Source organism: Vigna unguiculata, chromosome 10 (assembly GCF_037176805.1).
Source record: "Vigna unguiculata cultivar grain cowpea cultivar isolate G323 ecotype 2 chromosome 10, ASM3717680v1, whole genome shotgun sequence".
Lineage (NCBI taxonomy): Eukaryota > Viridiplantae > Streptophyta > Magnoliopsida > Fabales > Fabaceae > Vigna > Vigna unguiculata.
In genome coordinates this window covers 17,404,006-17,424,998 of record NC_140801.1, presented here as the reverse complement: position 1 = coordinate 17,424,998, position 20,993 = coordinate 17,404,006, and positions in this window count along the sequence as shown.

Below are 20,993 nucleotides of genomic sequence, written 5' to 3'. Positions count from 1 at the left end.
ACAAGGTGGGAAATCAAATTCCACCCGAAATGCATATAAAATAATAGTGATTCTGATAACCAGAGCAAAAGTTATGGTCCTCTGAAGTTTGACTAAAAATCAGTCATAAATTTTTTTAAAACTCTCAACTCAGACAATTCCAACTGCTCCAGCTTTTTTTCGCATCACGTTCAATGTCTTAGAAGTAGGGGTAAAAATTTCAATTCAAAACAAGCACCATAGCTACGAGAACAAAAATCTTGAAAAAAGTAAGAAAAATCACAAAAAATATTGCTGAAATGTAGAAAATGGCATTTTCTGAAGAATTTGAGTTTGCAAACCGGCAGAGCCAGTTTTACCAAGGAGGGAAATCAAATTCCACCCGAAATGCATATAAAATAATAGTGATTCTGAAAACAAGAGCAAAAGTTGTGGTCCTCTGAAGTTCGACTAAAAATTAGTCTCAAATTTTTTTGAAACTCTCAACTCAGACCATACTAACTGCTTCAGCTATTTTTCCCATCAAGTTCAATCTCTTAGAAGTGGTGGTAAAAATTTCAATTCAAAACAAGCACCGTAACTACTAGAACAAAAATCTTAAAAAATGAAGAAAAATCACGAAAAAACATTACTGAAATGGAGAAAATGGCATTTTCTGGAGAATTTCAGTTTGCAAACCAGCAAAGCGAATTCCGACAAGGTGGGAAATATAATTCCAACCGAAATGCATATAAAATAATGTGATTCTGATAACCAGAGCAAAAGTTATGGTCCTCTGAAGTTTGACTAAAAATCAGTCCAAAATTTTTTTAAAACTCTCAACTCAGACAATTCCAACTGCTCCAGCTTTTTTTCGCATCACGTTCAATGTCTTAGAAGTAGGGGTAAAAATTTCAATTCAAAACAAGCACCATAGCTACGAGAACAAAAATCTTGAAAAAAGTAAGAAAAATCACAAAAAATTTTGCTGAAATGTAGAAAATGGCATTTTCTGAAGAATTTGAGTTTGCAAACCGGCAGAGCCAGTATTACCAAGGAGGGAAATCAAATTCCACCCGAAATGCCTATAAAATAATAGTGATTCTGAAAACAAGAGCAAAAGTTGTGGTCCTCTGAAGTTCGACTAAAAATTAGTCTCAAATTTTTTTGAAACTCTCAACTCAGACCATCCTAACTACTTCAGCTATTTTTCCCATCAAGTTCAATCTCTTAGAAGTGGGGGTAAAAATTTCAATTCAAAACAAGCACCGTAACTACTAGAACAAAAATCTTAAAAAAATGAAGAAAAATCACAAAAAAACATTACTGAAATGGAGAAAATGGTATTTTCTAGAGAATTTGAGTTTGCAAACCGGCAGAGCCAGTTTTACCAAGGAGGGAAATCAAATTCCACCCGGAATGCATATAAAATAATAGTGATTCTGAAAACAAGAGCAAAAGTTGTGGTCCTCTGAAGTTCGACTAAAAATTAGTCTCAAATTTTTTTGAAACTCTCAACTCAGACCATACTAACTGCTTCAGCTATTTTTCCCATCAAGTTCAATCTCTTAGAAGTGGGGGTAAAACTTTCAACTCAAAACAAGCACCGTAACTACTAGAAAAAAAATCTTAAAAAATGAAGAAAAATCACAAAAAAACATTACTGAAATGTAGAAAATGGCATTTTCTGGAGAATTTGAGTTTGCAAACCAGCAAAGCCAATTCCGACAAGGTGGGAAATCAAATTCCACCCGAAATGCATATAAAATAATAGTGATTCTGATAACCAGAGCAAAAGTTATGGTCCTCTGAAGTTTGACTAAAAATCAGTCCAAAATATTTTTGAAACTCTCAACTCAGACCATACCAACTGCTCCAACTATTTTTCCCATCAAGTTCAATGTCTTAGAAGTGGGGGGAAAAAATTTCAAGTCAAAACAAGCACCGTAGCTACCAGAACAAAAATCTCGAAAAAATGAAGAAAAATCACAAAAAATATTGCTGAAATGTAGAAAATGGCTTTTTATAGAGAATCTAAGTTTGCAAACCGGCAGAGCCAGTTTTACCAAGGAGGGAAATCGAATTCCACCCGAAATGTATATAAAATAATAGTGATTCTGAAAACAAGAGCAAAAGTTGTGGTCCTCTGAAGTTCGACTAAAAATTAGTCTCAAATTTTTTTGAAACTCTCAACTCAGACCATACTAACTGCTTCAGCTATTTTTCCCATCAAGTTCAATCTCTTAGAAGTGGGGGTAAAACTTTCAACTCAAAACAAGCACCGTAACTACTAGAACAAAAATCTTAAAAAATGAAGAAAAATCACAAAAAAACATTACTGAAATGTAGAAAATGGCATTTTCTGGAGAATTTGAGTTTGCAAACCAGCAAAGCCAATTCCGACAAGGTGGGAAATATAATTCCACCCGAAATGCATATAAAATAATAGTGATTCTGAAAACAAGAGCAAAAGTTGTGGTCTTGTGAAGTTCGACTAAAAATTAGTCTCAAATTTTTTTGAAACTCTCAACTCAGACCATACTAACTGCTTCAGCTATTTTTCCCATCAAGTTCAATCTCTTAGAAGTGGGGGTAAAACTTTCAACTCAAAACAAGCACCGTAACTACTAGAAAAAAAATCTTAAAAAATGAAGAAAAATCACAAAAAAACATTACTGAAATGTAGAAAATGGCATTTTCTGGAGAATTTGAGTTTGCAAACCAGCAAAGCCAATTCCGACAAGGTGGGAAATCAAATTCCACCCGAAATGCATATAAAATAATAGTGATTCTGATAACCAGAGCAAAAGTTATGGTCCTCTGAAGTTTGACTAAAAATCAGTCCAAAATTTTTTTGAAACTCTCAACTCAGACCATACCAACTGCTCCAACTATTTTTCCCATCAAGTTCAATGTCTTAGAAGTGGGGGGAAAAAATTTCAAGTCAAAACAAGCACCGTAGCTACCAGAATAAAAATCTCGAAAAAATGAAGCAAAATCACAAAAAATATTGCTGAAATGTAGAAAATGGCTTTTTATAGAGAATCTAAGTTTGCAAACCGGCAGAGCCAGTTTTACCAAGGAGGGAAATCGAATTCCACCCGAAATGTATATAAAATAATAGTGATTCTGAAAACAAGAGCAAAAGTTGTGGTCCTCTGAAGTTCGACTAAAAATTAGTCTCAAATTTTTTTGAAACTCTCAACTCAGACCATACTAACTGCTTCAGCTATTTTTCCCATCAAGTTCAATCTCTTAGAAGTGGGGGTAAAACTTTCAACTCAAAACAAGCACCGTAACTACTAGAACAAAAATCTTAAAAAATGAAGAAAAATCACAAAAAAACATTACTGAAATGTAGAAAATGGCATTTTCTGGAGAATTTGAGTTTGCAAACCAGCAAAGCCAATTCCGACAAGGTGGGAAATCAAATTCCACCCAAAATGCATATAAAATAATAGTGATTCTGATAACCAGAACAAAAGTTATGGTCCTCTGAAGTTTGACTAAAAATCAGTCCAAAATTTTTTTGAAACTCTCAACTCAGACCATACCAACTGCTCCAACTATTTTTCCCATCAAGTTCAATGTCTTAGAAGTGGGGGGAAAAAATTTCAAGTCAAAACAAGCACCGTAGCTACCAGAACAAAAATCTCGAAAAAATGAAGAAAAATCACAAAAAAAATTGCTGAAATGTAGAAAATGGCTTTTTATAGAGAATCTAAGTTTGCAAACCGACAGAGCCAGTTTTACCAAGGAGGGAAATCGAATTCCACCCGAAATGTATATAAAATAATAGTGATTCTGAAAACAAGAGCAAAAGTTGTGGTCCTCTGAAGTTCGACTAAAAATTAGTCTCAAATTTTTTAGAAACTCTCAACACAGACCATACTAACTGCTTCAGCTATTTTTCCCATCAAGTTCAATCTCTTAGAAGTGGGGGTAAAACTTTCAACTCAAAACAAGCACCGTAACTACTAGAACAAAAATCTTAAAAAATGAAGAAAAATCACAAAAAAACATTACTGAAATGTAGAAAATGGCATTTTCTGGAGAATTTGAGTTTGCAAACCAGCAAAGCCAATTCCGACAAGGTGGGAAATATAATTCCACCCGAAATGCATATAAACTAATAGTGATTCTGAAAACAAGAGCAAAAGTTGTGGTCCTCTGAAGTTCGACTAAAAATTAGTCTCAAATTTTTTTGAAACTCTCAACTCAGACCATACTAACTGCTTCAGCTATTTTTCCCATCAAGTTCAATCTCTTAGAAGTGGGGGTAAAACTTTCAACTCAAAACAAGCACCGTAACTACTAGAACAAAAATCTTAAAAAATGAAGAAAAATCACAAAAAAACATTACTGAAATGGAGAAAATGGCATTTTCTGGAGAATTTGAGTTTGCAAACCAGCAAAGCCAATTCCGACATGGTGGGAAATATAATTCCACCCGAAATGCATATAAAATAATAGTGATTCTGATAACCAGAGCAAAAGTTATGGTCCTCTGAAATTTGACTAAAAATCAGTCATAATTTTTTTTAAAACTCTCAACTCAGACAATTCCAACTGCTCCAGCTTTTTTTCGCATCACGTTCAATGTCTTAGAAGTAGGGGTAAAAATTTCAATTCAAAACAAGCACCATAGCTACGAGAACAAAAATCTTGAAAAAAGTAAGAAAAATCACAAAAAATATTGCTGAAATGTAGAAAATGGCATTTTCTGAAGAATTTGAGTTTGCAAACCGGCAGAGCCAGTTTTACCAAGGAGGGAAATCAAATTCCACCCGAAATGCATATAAAATAATAGTGATTCTGAAAACAAGAGCAAAAGTTGTGGTCCTCTGAAGTTCGACTAAAAATTAGTCTCAAATTTTTTTGAAACTCTCAACTCAGACCATACTAACTGCTTCAGCTATTTTTCCCATCAAGTTCAATCTCTTAGAAGTGGGGGTAAAACTTTCAACTCAAAACAAGCACCGTAACTACTAGAACAAAAATCTTAAAAAATGAAGAAAAATCACAAAAAAACATTACTGAAATGTAGAAAATGGCATTTTCTGGAGAATTTGAGTTTGCAAACCAGCAAAGCCAATTCCGACAAGGTGGGAAATCAAATTCCACCCGAAATGCATATAAAATAATAGTGATTCTGATAACCAGAGCAAAAGTTATGGTCCTCTGAAGTTTGACTAAAAATCAGTCCAAAATTTTTTTGAAACTCTCAACTCAGACCATACCAACTGCTCCAACTATTTTTCCCATCAAGTTCAATGTCTTAGAAGTGGGGGGAAAAAATTTCAAGTCAAAACAAGCACCGTAGCTACCAGAACAAAAATCTCGAAAAAATGAAGAAAAATCACAAAAAAAATTGCTGAAATGTAGAAAATGGCTTTTTATAGAGAATCTAAGTTTGCAAACCGGCAGAGCCAGTTTTACCAAGGAGGGAAATCGAATTCCACCCGAAATGTATATAAAATAATAGTGATTCTGAAAACAAGAGCAAAAGTTGTGGTCCTCTGAAGTTTGACTAAAAATTAGTCTCAAATTTTTTTGAAACTCTCAACTCAGACCATACTAACTGCTTCAGCTATTTTTCCCATCAAGTTCAATCTCTTAGAAGTGGGGGTAAAACTTTCAACTCAAAACAAGCACCGTAACTACTAGAACAAAAATCTTAAAAAATGAAGAGAAATCACAAAAAAACATTACTGAAATGGAGAAAATGGCATTTTCTGGAGAATTTGAGTTTGCAAACCAGCAAAGCCAATTCCGACATGGTGGGAAATATAATTCCACCCGAAATGCATATAATAGTGATTCTGATAACCAGAGCAAAAGTTATGGTCCTCTGAAGTTTGACTAAAAATCGGTCATAAATTTTTTTAAAACTCTCAACTCAGACAATTCCAACTGCTCCAGCTTTTTTTCGCATCACGTTCAATGTCTTAGAAGTAGGGGTAAAAATTTCAATTCAAAACAAGCACCATAGCTACGAGAACAAAAATCTTGAAAAAAGTAAGAAAAATCACAAAAAATATTGTTGAAATGTAGAAAATGGCATTTTCTGAAGAATTTGAGTTTGCAAACCGGCAGAGCCAGTTTTACCAAGGAGGGAAATCAAATTCCACCCGAAATGCATATAAAATAATAGTGATTCTGAAAACAAGAGCAAAAGTTGTGGTCCTCTGAAGTTCGACTAAAAATTAGTCTCAAATTTTTTTGAAACTCTCAACTCAGACCATACTAACTGCTTCAGCTATTTTTCCCATCAAGTTCAATCTCTTAGAAGTCGGGGTAAAAATTTCAATTCAAAACAAGCACCGTAACTACTAGAACAAAAATCTTAAAAAATGAAGAAAAATCACAAAAAAACATTACTGAAATGGAGAAAATGGCATTTTCTGGAGAATTTGAGTTTGCAAACCAGCAAAGCCAATTCCGACAAGGTGGGAAATATAATTCCACCCGAAATGCATATAAAATAATAGTGATTCTGATAACCAGAGCAAAAGGTATGGTCCTCTGAAGTTTGACTAAAAATCAGTCCAAAATTTTTTTAAAACTCTCAACTCAGACAATTCCAACTGCTCCAGCTTTTTTTCGCATCACGTTCAATGTCTTAGAAGTAGGGGTAAAAATTTCAATTCAAAACAACCACCATAGCTACGAGAACAAAAATCTTGAAAAAAGTAAGAAAAATCACAAAAAATTTTGCTGAAATGTAGAAAATGGCATTTTCTGAAGAATTTGAGTTTGCAAACCGGCAGAGCCAGTTTTACCAAGGAGGGAAATCAAATTCCACCCGAAATGCATATAAAATAATAGTGATTCTGAAAACAAGAGCAAAAGTTGTGGTCCTCTGAAGTTCGACTAAAAATTAGTCTCAAATTTTTTTGAAACTCTCAACTCAGACCATACTAACTGCTTCAGCTATTTTTCCCATCAAGTTCAATCTCTTAGAAGTGGGGGTAAAAATTTCAATTCAAAACAAGCACCGTAACTACTAGAACAAAAATCTTAAAAAATGAAGAAAAATCACAAAAAAACATTACTGAAATGGAGAAAATGGCATTTTCTGGAGAATTTGAGTTTGCAAACCAGCAAAGCCAATTCCGACAAGGTGGGAAATATAATTCCACCCGAAATGCATATAAAATAATAGTGATTCTGATAACCAGAGCAAAACTTATGGTCCTCTGAAGTTTGACTAAAAATCAGTCCAAAATTTTTTTAAAACTCTCAACTCAGACAATTCCAACTGCTCCAGCTTTTTTTCGCATCACGTTCAATGTCTTAGAAGTAGGGGTAAAAATTTCAATTCAAAACAAGCACCATAGCTACGAGAACAAAAATCTTGAAAAAAGTAAGAAAAATCACAAAAAATTTTGCTGAAATGTAGAAAATGGCATTTTCTGAAGAATTTGAGTTTGCAAACCAGCAGAGCCAGTTTTACCAAGGAGGGAAATCAAATTCCACCCGAAATGCATATAAAATAATAGTGATTCTGAAAACAAGAGCAAAAGTTGTGGTCCTCTGAAGTTCGACTAAAAATTAGTCTCAAATTTTTTTGAAACTCTCAACTCAGACCATACTAACTGCTTCAGCTATTTTTCCCATCAAGTTCAATCTCTTAGAAGTGGGGGTAAAAATTTCAATTCAAAACAAGCACCGTAACTACTAGAACAAAAATCTTAAAAAAATGAAGAAAAATCACAAAAAAACATTACTGAAATGGAGAAAATGGTATTTTCTGGAGAATTTGAGTTTGCAAACCGGCAGAGCCAGTTTTACCAAGGAGGGAAATCAAATTCCACCCGAAATGCATATAAAATAATAGTGATTCTGAAAACAAGAGCAAAAGTTGTGGTCCTCTGAAGTTCGACTAAAAATTAGTCTCAAATTTTTTTGAAACTCTCAACTCAGACCATACTAACTGCTTCAGCTATTTTTCCCATCAAGTTCAATCTCTTAGAAGTGGGGGTAAAACTTTCAACTCAAAACAAGCACCGTAACTACTAGAACAAAAATCTTAAAAAATGAAGAAAAATCACAAAAAAACATTACTGAAATGTAGAAAATGGCATTTTCTGGAGAATTTGAGTTTGCAAACCAGCAAAGCCAATTCCGACAAGGTGGGAAATCAAATTCCACCCGAAATGCATATAAAATAATAGTGATTCTGATAACTAGAGCAAAAGTTATGGTGCTCTAAAGTTTGACTAAAAATCAGTCCAAAATTTTTTTGAAACTCTCAACTCAGACCATACCAACTGCTCCAACTATTTTTCCCATCAAGTTCAATGTCTTAGAAGTGGGGGGAAAAATTTTCAAGTCAAAACAAGCATCGTAGCTACCAGAACAAAAATCTCGAAAAAATGAAGAAAAATCACAAAAAATATTGCTGAAATGTAGAAAATGGCCTTTTATAGAGAATCTAAGTTTGCAAACCGGCAGAGCCAGTTTTACCAAGGAGGGAAATCAAATTCCACCCGAAATGCATATAAAATAATAGTGATTCTGAAAACAAGAGCAAAAGTTGTGGTCCTCTGAAGTTCGACTAAAAATTAGTCTCAAATTTTTTTGAAACTCTCAACTCAGACCATACTAACTGCTTCAGCTATTTTTCCCATCAAGTTCAATCTCTTAGAAGTGGGGGTAAAACTTTCAACTCAAAATAAGCACCGTAACTACTAGAACAAAAATCTTAAAAAATGAAGAAAAATCACAAAAAAACATTACTGAAATGTAGAAAATGGCATTTTCTGGAGAATTTGAGTTTGCAAACTAGCAAATCCAATTCCGACAACATGGGAAATCAAATTCCACCCGAAATGCATATAAAATAATAGTGATTCTGATAACCAGAGCAAAAGTTATGGTCCTCTGAAGTTTGACTAAAAATCAGTCCAAATTTTTTTTGAAACTCTCAACTCAGACCATACCAACTGCTCCAACTATTTTTCCCATCAAGTTCAATGTCTTAGAAGTGGGGGGAAAAAATTTCAAGTCAAAACAAGCACCGTAGCTACCAGAACAAAAATCTCGAAAAAATGAAGAAAAATCACAAAAAATATTGCTGAAATGTAGAAAATGGCTTTTTATAGAGAATCTAAGTTTGCAAACCGGCAGAGCCAGTTTTACCAAGGAGGGAAATCGAATTCCACCCGAAATGTATATAAAATAATAGTGATTCTGAAAACAAGAGCAAAAGTTGTGGTCCTCTGAAGTTCGACTAAAAATTAGTCTCAAATTTTTTTGAAACTCTCAACTCAGACCATACTAACTGCTTCAACTATTTTTCCCATCAAGTTCAATCTCTTAGAAGTGGGGGTAAAACTTTCAACTCAAAACAAGCACCGTAACTACTAGAACAAAAATCTTAAAAAATGAAGAAAAATCACAAAAAAACATTACTGAAATGTAGAAAATGGCATTTTCTGGAGAATTTGAGTTTGCAAACCAGCAAAGCCAATTTCGACAAGGTGGGAAATATAATTCCACCCGAAATGCATATAAAATAATAGTGATTCTGATAACCAGAGCAAAAGTTATGGTCCTCTGAAGTTTGACTAAAAATCAGTCCAAATTTTTTTTAACACTCTCAACTCAGACAATTCCAACTGCTCCAGCTTTTTTTCGCATCACGTTCAATGTCTTAGAAGTAGGGGTAAAAATTTCAATTCAAAACAAGCACCATAGCTACGAGAACAAAAATCTTGAAAAAAGTAAGAAAAATCACAAAAAATATTCCTGAAATGTAGAAAATGGCATTTTCTGAAGAATTTGAGTTTGCAAACCGACATAGCCAGTTTTACCAAGGAGGGAAATCAAACTCCACCCGAAATGCATATAAAATAATAGTGATTCTGAAAACAAGAGCAAAAGTTGTGGTCCTCTGAAGTTCGACTAAAAATTAGTCTCAAATTTTTTTGAAACTCTCAACTCAGACCATACTAACTGCTTCAGCTATTTTTCCCATCAAGTTCAATCTCTTAGAAGTGGGGGTAAAACTTTCAACTCAAAACAAGCACCGTAACTACTAGAACAAAAATCTTAAAAAATGAAGAAAAATCACAAAAAAACATTACTGAAATGTAGAAAATGGCATTTTCTGGAGAATTTGAGTTTGCAAACCAGCAAAGCCTATTCCGACAACGTGGGAAATCAAATTCCACCCGAAATGCATATAAAATAATAGTGATTCTGATAACCAGAGCAAAAGTTATGGTCCTCTGAAGTTTGACTAAAAATCAGTCCAAAATTTTTTTGAAACTCTCAACTCAGACCATACCAACTGCTCCAACTATTTTTCCCATCAAGTTCAATGTCTTAGAAGTGGGGGGAAAAAATTTCAAGTCAAAACAAGCACCGTAGCTACCAGAACAAAAATCTCGAAAAAATGAAGAAAAATCACAAAAAATATTGCTGAAATGTAGAAAATGGCTTTTTATAGAGAATCTAAGTTTGGAAACCGGCAGAGCCAGTTTTACCAAGGAGGGAAATCGAATTCCACCCGAAATGTATATAAAATAACAGTGATTCTGAAAACAAGAGCAAAAGTTGTGGTCCTCTGAAGTTCGACTAAAAATTAGTCTCAAATTTTTTTGAAACTCTCAACTCAGACCATACTAACTGCTTCAGCTATTTTTCCCATCAAGTTCAATCTCTTAGAAGTGGGGGTAAAACTTTCAACTCAAAACAAGCATCGTAACTACTAGAACAAAAATCTTAAAAAATGAAGAAAAATCACAAAAAAAGATTACTGAAATGTAGAAAATGGCATTTTCTGGAGAATTTGAGTTTGCAAACCAGCAAAGCCTATTCCGACAACGTGGGAAATCAAATTCCACCCGAAATGCATATAAAATAATAGTGATTCTGATAACCAGAGCAAAAGTTATGGTCCTCTAAAGTTTGACTAAAAATCAGTCCAAAATTTTTTTGAAACTCTCAACTCAGACCATACCAACTGCTCCAACTATTTTTCCCATCAAGTTCAATGTCTTAGAAGTGGGGGGAAAAATTTTCAAGTCAAAACAAGCATCGTAGCTACCAGAACAAAAATCTCGAAAAAATGAAGAAAAATCACAAAAAATATTGCTGAAATGTAGAAAATGGCCTTTTATAGAGAATCTAAGTTTGCAAACCGGCAGAGCCAGTTTTACCAAGGAGGGAAATCAAATTCCACCCGAAATGCATATAAAATAATAGTGATTCTGAAAACAAGAGCAAAAGTTGTGGTCCTCTGAAGTTCGACTAAAAATTAGTCTCAAATTTTTTTGAAACTCTCAACTCAGACCATACTAACTGCTTCAGCTATTTTTCCCATCAAGTTCAATCTCTTAGAAGTGGGGGTAAAACTTTCAACTCAAAATAAGCACCGTAACTACTAGAACAAAAATCTTAAAAAATGAAGAAAAATCACAAAAAAACATTACTGAAATGTAGAAAATGGCATTTTCTGGAGAATTTGAGTTTGCAAACTAGCAAAGCCAATTCCGACAACATGGGAAATCAAATTCCACCCGAAATGCATATAAAATAATAGTGATTCTGATAACCAGAGCAAAAGTTATGGTCCTCTGAAGTTTGACTAAAAATCAGTCCAAATTTTTTTTGAAACTCTCAACTCAGACCATACCAACTGCTCCAACTATTTTTCCCATCAAGTTCAATGTCTTAGAAGTGGGGGGAAAAATTTTCAAGTCAAAACAAGCATCGTAGCTACCAGAACAAAAATCTCGAAAAAATGAAGAAAAATCACAAAAAATATTGCTGAAATGTAGAAAATGGCCTTTTATAGAGAATCTAAGTTTGCAAACCGGCAGAGCCAGTTTTACCAAGGAGGGAAATCAAATTCCACCCGAAATGCATATAAAATAATAGTGATTCTGAAAACAAGAGCAAAAGTTGTGGTCCTCTGAAGTTCGACTAAAAATTAGTCTCAAATTTTTTTGAAACTCTCAACTCAGACCATACTAACTGCTTCAGCTATTTTTCCCATCAAGTTCAATCTCTTAGAAGTGGGGGTAAAACTTTCAACTCAAAATAAGCACCGTAACTACTAGAACAAAAATCTTAAAAAATGAAGAAAAATCACAAAAAAACATTACTGAAATGTAGAAAATGGCATTTTCTGGAGAATTTGAGTTTGCAAACTAGCAAATCCAATTCCGACAACATGGGAAATCAAATTCCACCCGAAATGCATATAAAATAATAGTGATTCTGATAACCAGAGCAAAAGTTATGGTCCTCTGAAGTTTGACTAAAAATCAGTCCAAATTTTTTTTGAAACTCTCAACTCAGACCATACCAACTGCTCCAACTATTTTTCCCATCAAGTTCAATGTCTTAGAAGTGGGGGGAAAAAATTTCAAGTCAAAACAAGCACCGTAGCTACCAGAACAAAAATCTCGAAAAAATGAAGAAAAATCACAAAAAATATTGCTGAAATGTAGAAAATGGCTTTTTATAGAGAATCTAAGTTTGCAAACCGGCAGAGCCAGTTTTACCAAGGAGGGAAATCGAATTCCACCCGAAATGTATATAAAATAATAGTGATTCTGAAAACAAGAGCAAAAGTTGTGGTCCTCTGAAGTTCGACTAAAAATTAGTCTCAAATTTTTTTGAAACTCTCAACTCAGACCATACTAACTGCTTCAACTATTTTTCCCATCAAGTTCAATCTCTTAGAAGTGGGGGTAAAACTTTCAACTCAAAACAAGCACCGTAACTACTAGAACAAAAATCTTAAAAAATGAAGAAAAATCACAAAAAAACATTACTGAAATGTAGAAAATGGCATTTTCTGGAGAATTTGAGTTTGCAAACCAGCAAAGCCAATTTCGACAAGGTGGGAAATATAATTCCACCCGAAATGCATATAAAATAATAGTGATTCTGATAACCAGAGCAAAAGTTATGGTCCTCTGAAGTTTGACTAAAAATCAGTCCAAATTTTTTTTAACACTCTCAACTCAGACCATACCAACTGCTCCAACTATTTTTCCCATCAAGTTCAATGTCTTAGAAGTGGGGGGAAAAATTTTCAAGTCAAAACAAGCATCGTAGCTACCAGAACAAAAATCTCGAAAAAATGAAGAAAAATCACAAAAAATATTGCTGAAATGTAGAAAATGGCCTTTTATAGAGAATCTAAGTTTGCAAACCGGCAGAGCCAGTTTTACCAAGGAGGGAAATCAAATTCCACCCGAAATGCATATAAAATAATAGTGATTCTGAAAACAAGAGCAAAAGTTGTGGTCCTCTGAAGTTCGACTAAAAATTAGTCTCAAATTTTTTTGAAACTCTCAACTCAGACCATACTAACTGCTTCAGCTATTTTTCCCATCAAGTTCAATCTCTTAGAAGTGGGGGTAAAACTTTCAACTCAAAATAAGCACCGTAACTACTAGAACAAAAATCTTAAAAAATGAAGAAAAATCACAAAAAAACATTACTGAAATGTAGAAAATGGCATTTTCTGGAGAATTTGAGTTTGCAAACTAGCAAATCCAATTCCGACAACATGGGAAATCAAATTCCACCCGAAATGCATATAAAATAATAGTGATTCTGATAACCAGAGCAAAAGTTATGGTCCTCTGAAGTTTGACTAAAAATCAGTCCAAATTTTTTTTGAAACTCTCAACTCAGACCATACCAACTGCTCCAACTATTTTTCCCATCAAGTTCAATGTCTTAGAAGTGGGGGGAAAAAATTTCAAGTCAAAACAAGCACCGTAGCTACCAGAACAAAAATCTCGAAAAAATGAAGAAAAATCACAAAAAATATTGCTGAAATGTAGAAAATGGCATTTTCTGAAGAATTTGAGTTTGCAAACCGGCAGAGCCAGTTTTACCAAGGAGGGAAATCAAATTCCACCCGAAATGCATATAAAATAATAGTGATTCTGAAAACAAGAGCAAAAGTTGTGGTCCTCTGAAGTTCGACTAAAAATTAGTCTCAAATTTTTTTAAAACTCTCAACTCAGACCATACTAACTGCTTCAGCTATTTTTCCCATCAAGTTCAATCTCTTAGAAGTGGGGGTAAAAATTTCAATTCAAAACAAGCACCGTAACTACTAGAACAAAAATCTTAAAAAATGAAGAAAAATCACAAAAAAACATTACTGAAATGGAGAAAATGGCATTTTCTGGAGAATTTGAGTTTGCAAACCAGCAAAGCCAATTCCGACAAGGTGGGAAATATAATTGCACCCGAAATGCATATAAAACAATAGTGATTCTGATAACCAGAGCAAAAGTTATGGTCCTCTGAAGTTTGACTAAAAATCAGTCCAAAATTTTTTTAAAACTCTCAACTCAGACAATTCCAACTGCTCCAGCTTTTTTTCGCATCACGTTCAATGTCTTAGAAGTAGGGGTAAAAATTTCATTTCAAAACAAGCACCATAGCTACGAGAACAAAAATCTTGAAAAAAGTAAGAAAAATCACAAAAAATATTGCTCAAATGTAGAAAATGGCATTTTTTGAAGAATTTGAGTTTGCAAACCGACATAGCCAGTTTTACCAAGGAGGGAAATCAAACTCCACCCGAAATGCATATAAAATAATAGTGATTCTGAAAACAAGAGCAAAAGTTGTGGTCCTCTGAAGTTCGACTAAAAATTAGTCTCAAATTTTTTTGAAACTCTCAACTCAGACCATACTAACTGCTTCAGCTATTTTTCCCATCAAGTTCAATCTCTTAGAAGTGGGGGTAAAAATTTCAACTCAAAACAAGCACCGTAACTACTAGAACAAAAATCTTAAAAAATGAAGAAAAATCACAAAAAAACATTACTGAAATGTAGAAAATGGCATTTTCTGGAGAATTTGAGTTTGCAAACCAGCAAAGCCTATTCCGACAACGTGGGAAATCAAATTCCACCCGAAATGCATATAAAATAATAGTGATTCTGAAAACAAGAGCAAAAGTTGTGGTCCTCTGAAGTTCGACTAAAAATTAGTCTCAAATTTTTTTGAAACTCTCAACTCAGACCATACTAACTGCTTCAGCTATTTTTCCCATCAAGTTCAATCTCTTAGAAGTGGGGGTAAAAATTTCAACTCAAAACAAGCACCGTAACTACTAGAACAAAAATCTTAAAAAATGAAGAAAAATCACAAAAAAACATTACTGAAATGTAGAAAATGGCATTTTCTGGAGAATTTGAGTTTGCAAACCAGCAAAGCCAATTCCGACAAGGTGGGAAATATAATTCCACCCGAAATGTATATAAAATAATAGTGATTCTGTTAACCAGAGCAAAAGTTATGGTCCTCTGAAGTTTGACTAAAAATCAGTCCAAATTTTTTTTAAAACTCTCAACTCAGACAATTCCAACTGCTCCAGCTTTTTTTCCCATCAAGTTCAATGTCTTAGAAGTAGGGTAAAAAATTTCAATTCAAAACAAGCACCGTAGCTACCAGAACAAAAATCTCGAAAAAATGAAGAAAAATCACAAAAAATATTGCTGAAATGTAGAAAATGGCATTTTCTGAAGAATTTGAGTTTGCAAACCGGCAGAGCCAGTTTTACCAAGGAGGGAAATCAAATTCCACCCGAAATGCATATAAAATAATAGTGATTCTGAAAACAAGAGCAAAAGTTGTGGTCCTCTGAAGTTCGACTAAAAATTAGTCTCAAATTTTTTTAAAACTCTCAACTCAGACCATACTAACTGCTTCAGCTATTTTTCCCATCAAGTTCAATCTCTTAGAAGTGGGGGTAAAAATTTCAATTCAAAACAAGCACCGTAACTACTAGAACAAAAATCTTAAAAAATGAAGAAAAATCACAAAAAAACATTACTGAAATGGAGAAAATGGCATTTTCTGGAGAATTTGAGTTTGCAAACCAGCAAAGCCAATTCCGACAAGGTGGGAAATATAATTGCACCCGAAATGCATATAAAACAATAGTGATTCTGATAACCAGAGCAAAAGTTATGGTCCTCTGAAGTTTGACTAAAAATCAGTCCAAAATTTTTTTAAAACTCTCAACTCAGACAATTCCAACTGCTCCAGCTTTTTTTCGCATCACGTTCAATGTCTTAGAAGTAGGGGTAAAAATTTCATTTCAAAACAAGCACCATAGCTACGAGAACAAAAATCTTGAAAAAAGTAAGAAAAATCACAAAAAATATTGCTCAAATGTAGAAAATGGCATTTTTTGAAGAATTTGAGTTTGCAAACCGACATAGCCAGTTTTACCAAGGAGGGAAATCAAACTCCACCCGAAATGCATATAAAATAATAGTGATTCTGAAAACAAGAGCAAAAGTTGTGGTCCTCTGAAGTTCGACTAAAAATTAGTCTCAAATTTTTTTGAAACTCTCAACTCAGACCATACTAACTGCTTCAGCTATTTTTCCCATCAAGTTCAATCTCTTAGAAGTGGGGGTAAAAATTTCAATTCAAAACAAGCACCGTAACTACTAGAACAAAAATCTTAAAAAAATGAAGAAAAATCACCAAAAAACATTATTGAAATGGAGAAAATGGTATTTTTTGGAGAATTTGAGTTTGCAAACGGGCAGAGCCAGTTTTACCAAGGAGGGAAATCAAATTCCACCCGAAATGCATATAAAATAATAGTGATTCTGAAAACAAGAGCAAAAGTTGTGGTCCTCTGAAGTTCGACTAAAAATTAGTCTCAATTTTTTTTGAAACTCTCAACTCAGACCATACTAACTGCTTCAGCTATTTTTCCCATCAAGTTCAATCTCTTAGAAGTGGGGGTAAAAATTTCAATTCAAAACAAGCACCGTAACTACTGGAACAAAAATCTTAAAAAATGAAGAAAAATCACAAAAAAACATTACTGAAATGTAGAAAATGGCATTTTCTGGAGAATTTGAGTTTGCAAACCAGCAAAGCCAATTCCGACAAGGTGGGAAATATAATTCCACCCGAAATGCATATAAAATAATAGTGATTCTGATAACCAGAGCAAAAGTTATGGTCCTCTGAAGTTTGACTAAAAATCAGTCCAAATTTTTTTTAACACTCTCAACTCAGACAATTCCAACTGCTCCAGCTTTTTTTCGCATCACGTTCAATGTCTTAGAAGTAGGGGTAAAAATTTCAAGTCAAAACAAGCACCATAGCTACGAGAACAAAAATCTTGAAAAAAGTAAGAAAAATCACAAAAAATATTCCTGAAATGTAGAAAATGGCATTTTCTGAAGAATTTGAGTTTGCAAACCGACATAGCCAGTTTTACCAAGGAGGGAAATCAAACTCCACCCGAAATGCATATAAAATAATAGTGATTCTGAAAACAAGAGCAAAAGTTGTGGTCCTCTGAAGTTCGACTAAAAATTAGTCTCAAATTTTTTTGAAACTCTCAACTCAGACCATACTAACTGCTTCAGCTATTTTTCCCATCAAGTTCAATCTCTTAGAAGTGGGGGTAAAACTTTCAACTCAAAACAAGCACCGTAACTACTAGAACAAAAATCTTAAAAAATGAAGAAAAATCACAAAAAAACATTACTGAAATGTAGAAAATGGCATTTTCTGGAGAATTTGAGTTTGCAAACCAGCAAAGCCTATTCCGACAACGTGGGAAATCAAATTCCACCCGAAATGCATATAAAATAATAGTGATTCTGATAACCAGAGCAAAAGTTATGGTCCTCTGAAGTTTGACTAAAAATCAGTCCAAAATTTTTTTGAAACTCTCAACTCAGACCATACCAACTGCTCCAACTATTTTTCCCATCAAGTTCAATTTCTTAGAAGTGGGGGGAAAAAATTTCAAGTCAAAACAAGCACCGTAGCTACCAGAACAAAAATCTCGAAAAAATGAAGAAAAATCACAAAAAATATTGCTGAAATGTAGAAAATGGCTTTTTATAGAGAATCTAAGTTTGGAAACCGGCAGAGCCAGTTTTACCAAGGAGGGAAATCGAATTCCACCCGAAATGTATATAAAATAATAGTGATTCTGAAAACAAGAGCAAAAGTTGTGGTCCTCTGAAGTTCGACTAAAAATTAGTCTCAAATTTTTTTGAAACTCTCAACTCAGACCATACTAACTGCTTCAGCTATTTTTCCCATCAAGTTCAATCTCTTAGAAGTGGGGGTAAAACTTTCAACTCAAAACAAGCATCGTAACTACTAGAACAAAAATCTTAAAAAATGAAGAAAAATCACAAAAAAAGATTACTGAAATGTAGAAAATGGCATTTTCTGGAGAATTTGAGTTTGCAAACCAGCAAAGCCAATTCCGACAAGGTGGGAAATATAATTCCACCCGAAATGTATATAAAATAATAGTGATTCTGTTAACCAGAGCAAAAGTTATGGTCCTCTGAAGTTTGACTAAAAATCAGTCCAAATTTTTTTTAAAACTCTCAACTCAGACAATTCCAACTGCTCCAGCTTTTTTTCCCATCAAGTTCAATGTCTTAGAAGTAGGGTAAAAAATTTCAATTCAAAACAAGCACCGTAGCTACCAGAACAAAAATCTCGAAAAAATGAAGAAAAATCACAAAAAATATTGCTGAAATGTAGAAAATGGCATTTTCTGAAGAATTTGAGTTTGCAAACCGGCAGAGCCAGTTTTACCAAGGAGGGAAATCAAATTCCACCCGAAATGCATATAAAATAATAGTGATTCTGAAAACAAGAGCAAAAGTTGTGGTCCTCTGAAGTTCGACTAAAAATTAGTCTCAAATTTTTTTAAAACTCTCAACTCAGACCATACTAACTGCTTCAGCTATTTTTCCCATCAAGTTCAATCTCTTAGAAGTGGGGGTAAAAATTTCAATTCAAAACAAGCACCGTAACTACTAGAACAAAAATCTTAAAAAATGAAGAAAAATCACAAAAAAACATTACTGAAATGGAGAAAATGGCATTTTCTGGAGAATTTGAGTTTGCAAACCAGCAAAGCCAATTCCGACAAGGTGGGAAATATAATTGCACCCGAAATGCATATAAAACAATAGTGATTCTGATAACCAGAGCAAAAGTTATGGTCCTCTGAAGTTTGACTAAAAATCAGTCCAAAATTTTTTTAAAACTCTCAACTCAGACAATTCCAACTGCTCCAGCTTTTTTTCGCATCACGTTCAATGTCTTAGAAGTAGGGGTAAAAATTTCATTTCAAAACAAGCACCATAGCTACGAGAACAAAAATCTTGAAAAAAGTAAGAAAAATCACAAAAAATATTGCTCAAATGTAGAAAATGGCATTTTTTGAAGAATTTGAGTTTGCAAACCGACATAGCCAGTTTTACCAAGGAGGGAAATCAAACTCCACCCGAAATGCATATAAAATAATAGTGATTCTGAAAACAAGAGCAAAAGTTGTGGTCCTCTGAAGTTCGACTAAAAATTAGTCTCAAATTTTTTTGAAACTCTCAACTCAGACCATACTAACTGCTTCAGCTATTTTTCCCATCAAGTTCAATCTCTTAGAAGTGGGGGTAAAAATTTCAATTCAAAACAAGCACCGTAACTACTAGAACAAAAATCTTAAAAAAATGAAGAAAAATCACCAAAAAACATTATTGAAATGGAGAAAATGGTATTTTTTGGAGAATTTGAGTTTGCAAACGGGCAGAGCCAGTTTTACCAAGGAGGGAAATCAAATTCCACCCGAAATGCATATAAAATAATAGTGATTCTGAAAACAAGAGCAAAAGTTGTGGTCCTCTGAAGTTCGACTAAAAATTAGTCTCAATTTTTTTTGAAACTCTCAACTCAGACCATACTAACTGCTTCAGCTATTTTTCCCATCAAGTTCAATCTCTTAGAAGTGGGGGTAAAAATTTCAATTCAAAACAAGCACCGTAACTACTGGAACAAAAATCTTAAAAAATGAAGAAAAATCACAAAAAAACATTACTGCAATGGAGAAAATGGCATTTTCTGGAGAATTTGAGTTTGCAAACCAGCAAAGCCAATTCCGACAAGGTGGGAAATATAATTCCACCCGAAATGCATATAAAATAATAGTGATTCTGATAACCAGAGCAAAAGTTATGGTCCTCTGAAGTTTAACTAAAAATCAGTCCAAATTTTTTTAAAACGCTCAACTCAGACCATACCAACTGCTCCAGCTATTTTTCCCATCAAGTTCAATGTCTTAGAAGTGGGGGGAAAAAATTTCAAGTCAAAACAAGCACCGTAGCTACCAGAAGAAAAATCTCGAAAAAATGAAGAAAAATCACAAAAAATATTGCTGAAATGTAGAAAATGGCTTTTTATAGAGAATCTAAGTGTGCAAACCGGCAGAGCCAGTTTTACCAAGGAGGGAAATCGAATTCCACCCGAAATGTATATAAAATAATAGTGATTCTGAAAACAAGAGCAAAAGTTGTGGTCCTCTGAAGTTCGACTAAAAATTAGTCTCAAATTTTTTTGAAACTCTCAACTCAGACCATACTAACTGCTTCAGCTATTTTTCCCATCAAGTTCAATCTCTTAGAAGTGGGGGTAAAACTTTCAACTCAAAACAAGCACCGTAACTACTAGAACAAAAATCTTAAAAAATGAAGAAAAATCACAAAAAAACATTACTGAAATGTAGAAAATGGCATTTTCTGGAGAATTTGAGTTTGCAAACCAGCAAAGCCAATTCCGACAAGGTGGGAAATATAATTCCACCCGAAATGCATATAAAATAATAGTGATTCTGTTAACCAGAGCAAAAGTTATGGTCCTCTGAAGTTTGACTAAAAATCAGTCCAAATTTTTTTTAAAACTCTCAACTCAGACAATTCCAACTGCTCCAGCTTTTTTTCCCATCAAGTTCAATGTCTTAGAAGTAGGGTAAAAAATTTCAATTCAAAACAAGCACCGTAGCTACCAGAACAAAAATCTCGAAAAAATGAAGAAAAATCACAAAAAATATTGCTGAAATGTAGAAAATGGCATTTTCTGAAGAATTTGAGTTTGCAAACCGGCAGAGCCAGTTTTACCAAGGAGGGAAATCAAATTCCACCCGAAATGCATATAAAATAATAGTGATTCTGAAAACAAGAGCAAAAGTTGTGGTCCTCTGAAGT